At 41.6% G+C, this 6,206-nt stretch overlaps 1 pseudogene; it reads right to left on the bottom strand.

The window, feature by feature from the left end:
- Positions 1-760: 760 nt before the first annotated feature.
- Positions 761-974, bottom strand: LOC116409869 (annotated as a pseudogene).
- Between the last annotated feature and the right edge of the window lie 5,232 nt (positions 975-6,206).

Genomic DNA, 6,206 nt, shown 5'->3' with positions numbered 1-6,206 from the left:
CCACCTTGAATTGCCTTCACTCTAACTGGCAAGCAATGTACCAAAATGAATTGAAAAGTAGTGTGCATTTAACAAATAGCAATGTACACAGTTTCCTCTGTATTTGTGCTACAATGGCATCATTTCCAGCATGTCATTAATTCCAAGTAAGCAGCCAATTTGCTTGCCACAAGTCAGTAGCTCTTGTAGGCGCAATTTTGCTAGCGGAACACTGGAACTAGTGCCATGTGCTTTGGCCCTCTCCACAATTACTCACAAGTGGCAGGGGCATGTGTGGCACAAATACAAGTAGTATTATGAATGGCTTCAATGCAGGCACTTGTGATTGTAAATAAATATTCTTACATCACTGTTTGTACTAGATGCAGATTATTTGATCCAATAAAGAAACTCAGACACTCTAAGGCTGTACTTAACATTTTATTAACCATAACATTTAAAATAATTTAACATGTATAACATTCTAGACTTGTAACAGAACCCTTTGTATAACAAATATTTACATAACCATCAATACTTACTCGCCTCCAAAGGGGAAATACCGAATTCCCATGTAACACTTGGGTCATGCCTGCTTTCTCCCTGCCCTAAAGCAAGGCTGACTACCTTCTCACCAGGACCCCAGGCCTACCAAGATACTCATCACCAGTAAGTCCTACCCAAAGGCATGGGCTCCGATGCTCATGTGTCCAAGGCATCCGCCAACGAACAGCATGGGCGAGTAGGTCCACCTTCGCCAAAGTTAGGGTGAACTCCAGCAGGTGGTTGGACTTCCCTTCACCTTGCAGCTAGGGGAAGTCCGTGTAAATATTGGCCTGGGTCAAGCCCAAAGGACTATGACACCCATCCAGTGTGCACAAATAAAACACAAAAAAAGTGCTCAAGTGTGCGGGTGCAGTGCCATTTATTGCCTTTGTAAGGCTCCAGCTGTAAGGCTCCTACACTTGATCTTAGCCAAAAGGCCAAGAAGCGATTTCCAAGCTACTCATGCTCCATGTCAATTACCCAATTTCACTTTCCCCTGGAGCTCAGAGTAATGGTACCCTCTGCCACCCTCACCCTGTGTGACTCCCCCCCCCCAAATCCTCCTAGCAAGTGGATACTCCTGGTACCTTCCCACCAGTATCATATGCCAAAAAAAAATAGAAAGAGAGACCACTTGCAATTAAAAACTGCACAAAGTTTCGGGGGTGTGTTACCCAATTCACCTGAGGAAGGGATAGGGTAACACACCCCAGAAACATTGTGCAGGGTGTTTGTGGTGTCTTGCTTAAACCCATGGAATAAATGCAATCAGTTTTTGCAAGTGGTCTCTCTTTCTATTTTTTTGGCAATCATAGAATAGACACAAGCAAAGGGTGGGGTGGGGGGGGGGCGGATTCCTTCATTTGTTAGCTTTGCCTATTGAAGATTGCTGATAGCTAGATTAGATAATTAACTGACAAGTTATTAGTAGAAGCTGAATGTGGTGCATTCAGCGCATTTATATACAGTAGATGTAACTGCTGCTGAATGTATCAGTGAATACAAGCCTGCCATGATTATTCCCATAACAAGGTTCTTCTGAACTGTGCCTCATTCCCTATGCTGGCAGGTTTTCTGGTGAGACTCTTCAGACTAGCTTAGAGCCACGCTTCCCCTTAGCATATGCTTCCTTGGACAAAGCTTAATCTCTACAGGTTACAGAACAGCTGCTGTACCCAAACTCATCATGGCTTTTCCAACCTTTGCCCACCTGTTACCCTGCCCTCCTGCTGTTCCTTTTCCTCCAGCTGGTGGATATCACTCTGCCTGCCCCTGAAGCCAGAGGCACATCATACGCTCAGCTGGCACAGAGTACAAGGGGCGGCCGGAATGGGACAGAGTTAAAAGTAGAAGAGATCATTATCTGGCTGCACACTGACTATCCCCCGCATAAGGTTGTTAGGAAGGCATCTCAGCCTTAAGAAGAAAGGCTCTTTCTTATCAAATCCCAAACTGCATACAATCTATTGCCCTGCTCTGATTAATTTGGTTTCTAACCAAAATACATTGCATTCATTTTACTCAAAGTTCCCACTGCCTTTTAATGTGTTACTGGCTGATAAACTATTTAATAAGCAAACAGTATCGTTTTATTTCATAGGTCAATAAAACAGACATAACCCTGTATCTGAACTATGCTTAAAATGGGATTGCTTGGCAAAGTCAAAGTCTGCTGACCACTGTACCCATTATAATTGGGTCATTAATAAGTTGTAGCACTGTTTTTATGCAAGCATAGATATAGAGCTGCTTTTATGTATGAGCTGGAAGCAAGTGCTAGAGCACTAAGGGGCATAAAATAACACCCCTTAGTGGTAATTTAGTAAGCTCTTGTGTTTAGGGCTCACTTATGTGCTGCACCTCGTGTTGGATTGGTATAAGGGCATAGCCAGAGGCATAACTACACAGGAGCAGACCCTGCGATTGCAGGAGGGCCCAGGAGTGTAGAGGGCCCAATGAGGCCCTAATTAATGATCAATATCATGCTATAATACAGTAGGTCAACTTACAATTGTTTTGGGTCCCTAAATGTAATTTTCTGTGGGGCCCAGTAATATCTAGTTATGCCACTGGGCATAGCACAGGGCTTTTAGCATCCTGCAACCACTGGTGCTGCCTAATTTGCATGTCTGAATGACACCCGCATTGGGGGGCAGATAGTTGGTGGGATGGGGGATTCCTGGATACCTCCCCTAGCCTGTCCCCATGAATACAACACTTCTGAATACAGGTAATGCTCTATTCATGGGGGAGCACAGACGCTTCATTTATGCAACATGAAGCAAATAAATATTATGTTGACAAAGGGTTCTCCCCATACTTCAAATATTGTTTTCCAATTAAGTAGCGCTAATAGGGAATGGCATGTTTTTACACTTCTTACTTTAGACATAATGACCTATTTACAGGGATCTCTGGCTCTTCACATCTTTCAGACATAACACATCAGTACCAATTTGTTATATAGGAAAGAAATGGGAGGGGGAACTTTATCAAACCCTCTCACACTTACCTTGGAGTATGCAATGAAGTTTCAATTCACACTAGTGATGTGAGCAGTTATATCTAGTTAGGAGTTAAACTGGCCCCTTTAGCTTTGCCAAATATTTCACAAAACTGTGGAAAAATTCAAGGAATGGTGAAACATGTTGGAATCAATAGCCATGTTTTTCTTGTGCCAAATGCATTGGGGTCAATGGACATTTCTTCTCACGCCAAATGCATTGGAGTCAATGGACATTGTTTCTCACGCCAAATGCATTGGAGTCAATGGACATTGTTTCTCACGCCAAATGCATTGGAGTCAATGGACATTGTTTCTCACGCCAAATGCATTGGAGTCAATGGACATTGTTTCTCACGCCAAATGCATTGGAGTCAATGGACATTGTTTCTCACGCCAAATGCATTGGAGTCCAATGGACATTGTTTCTCACGCCAAATGCATTGGAGTCAATGGACATTGTTTCTTACGCCAAATGCATTGGAGTCAATGGACATTTCTTCTCATGCCAAATGCATTGGAGTCAATGGACATTTCTTCTCATGCCAAATGCATTGGAGACAATGGGCGTTTTTTTTCTCACGCCGAATGCATTGGAGTCAATGGGCATTTTTTTTTCTCATTCCAAATGCATTGGAGTCAATGGGTGTTTTCTTCTCATTCCAAATGCATTGGAGTCAATGGGCGTTTTCTTCTCATTCCAAATGCATTGGAGTCAATGGGCGTTTTCTTCTCATTCTAAATGCATTGGAGTCAATGGGCATTTTTTTCTCATGCCAAATGCATTGAAGTCAATGGACTTTTTTGTTTTTTTCCCACACACACTGAAAACCAGAGTTTTGCCGCAAGTCTGTATGAGGTGTAAAAATATGCCACTAATTGGCTGAACAGTTTGAGGTAGTCTAGGTGCCCTTCAAGCCACGTTCACCAATAAATGATAGGAAACATGGACCCAAACCTCAGAATTCTTTTTACATATAAAAATCTACAATCTCAGGGGCATCCTACTGCATTTTAGGGATAAGCAGCCATCAATTATTATCATTATTATTTATTTATAAAGTGCCAACATATTCCCCAGCGCTGTACAATAAGTGGGTTTCATACATTGGACATACTACGGAGTAACATATAAAGCAATCAATAACCGATACAAGAGGTGAAGAGAGCCCTGCCCAAAAGAGCTTACAATCTACAAACAGGACAGGGTTTGGGCTTTGAATAGGAAAATGGCAATTTCTATTGTTTTGCCCCTTGGCACAAAAAGACAAAATGCTCAGTCAGCCGACACCCTTACTGTCAAAGTTGGAAAAAAATCAGCAGGTTAATGTACAAGTGAGCAGAATAAACATTAACTTTTTCTTTCCGTCAGCAATGTAAAATGCACTTGCTGGATCAGAATTAGTATTAATAAAGCAGCGCGGATCATTAATCTGTCTTGGTTTTGACCCAAAGCCAATTACTGTACCTGCCTGCAGATTTGTTCCGAAGTTGGAGAGTTTGTACAGTGAGAATTTCACGCTCCTGACGAGGTTGCTAGGCAACCAAATGCAATGATCGCACAGGCCAGCAATTAGCATCTATCCTGAGATCCCTAATAAGGTTGTGTGTGTCTTACTTTTAGCCAACAACTGTTACTAACAACTCTATATGCTACAGCTTGTGGCCGGAAAGGTTTGTAGACGCTGTAAGCTGTTCCCGACTGCATGAAGACGTTAATTAGAGAAGAAGTGTGCATAGGCAGAACATGACATCTATAAAAAAGGCAACAAATGGCCCATCGACTTCCAAATACCATATAAAGCTGGCTGTAGGCATACAGATCAGCTCTCAAACTATATCACAGAATGGCAAATCTTTGCCATATTTGGCCATCCAAGCCCTGAAATAGTCATTAGGGGTCATTTTCTTAGTAGAAGGCAACATGTGAAAAGGAAAACTGAACAATGTAGGTACTGTATATAAAACTATATCCCATAAACCAGCTCATAAGTAAAACCCTGCTTTATCTAACCATTTTCATAAAAGTATATGACAGTTCCTTCACTTTCCATTTCGCACTTCCTAGATATCAGTGCAGTCCACACAAGCTCCCTCCCTTCTTACCATCTAACCAGTGTATCTATGCATGGGCATGGGTATCAGGTCCCTTATTTAAGTACATACACAAGATTTTGGTGTAATACAAAGCTTGCCTTAATAACAGCACCCACAAAATGGCACCTTCCTGTAATTGTGTCATTCCAAGACCGAAGGAAACAAGATTTAAATAATTTATATAGTGTAAGTGAAGTTTGCTACTTGACAAACACAAAAGAAATGAATTTAGAATTATTTTTTTTAGTGTGAGGGCCGCCTCCTGGTCTCATAAGATTAATGGCGCACAGAAACAAACCAAGGGCACACTTACATGTTCCGTGCCATCAGCCAATTAATGGGCAAAATTATGTCTTTTTACTCCCACACTACTTCCTGTTACAGTTAAAGCTGCATTATTTCCTGTCGGGCGAGGGAGCACAGAGACTAGCACAAAATGGTGGCACAAAGTAAAAGATGTAAAGAGGCAATATTTACTGTATTGTATTCATTCTTGGGGTATAGTTTTCCTTGAAGTTCAACAAAGGGCCGCCTCCCACTGACTGGCTGCAACCAATATTTACTTATTCTATATTCATTGCAAACTTCTCCTAATTTGAGACTGTAACAGTGCATCAACCAATCTCTAATATATCATTAGGCAAAACTCATTTTTAGCCGCAGATAATCCATCAAGAACAGCAACAGTGCAAAGCAGCCAACAAACCACTGTGCATGAGATTACATAGGTTTTATTTTCACTAAAAATAATTGAATCACATAAGGAGTGCAATGTATTGCCTTTTATTTTTCAGATATTAATTATTTGTTGATTTTGCTGAAAATATCACTGCATTTATCCTCTTGAACTTATAAACAATGATAGGGTGATTGGCTGCATCCCATGCATGGCTAAGCTGGCTAAGGCTGCTGGTGGCTACTGCTCTTGTGATTTTTAGGATTCGGTTCGGCCAGGAGTGGGGATTCGACCAAATCCGAATCCTGCTGAAAAAGGCTGAATCTTGGCTGAATCCCGAACTGAATCCTGGATTCAGTGCATTCCTAATCAGTTTGTGGAAATTAAAGGTTTGTGGGAATCAAA

The sequence above is a fragment of the Xenopus tropicalis genome, chromosome 3, assembly GCF_000004195.4.
Source record: "Xenopus tropicalis strain Nigerian chromosome 3, UCB_Xtro_10.0, whole genome shotgun sequence".
Classification (NCBI taxonomy): domain Eukaryota; kingdom Metazoa; phylum Chordata; class Amphibia; order Anura; family Pipidae; genus Xenopus; species Xenopus tropicalis.
Note: the sequence above shows the minus strand (reverse complement) of the source record. Positions and strands in the feature narration are given on the sequence as shown.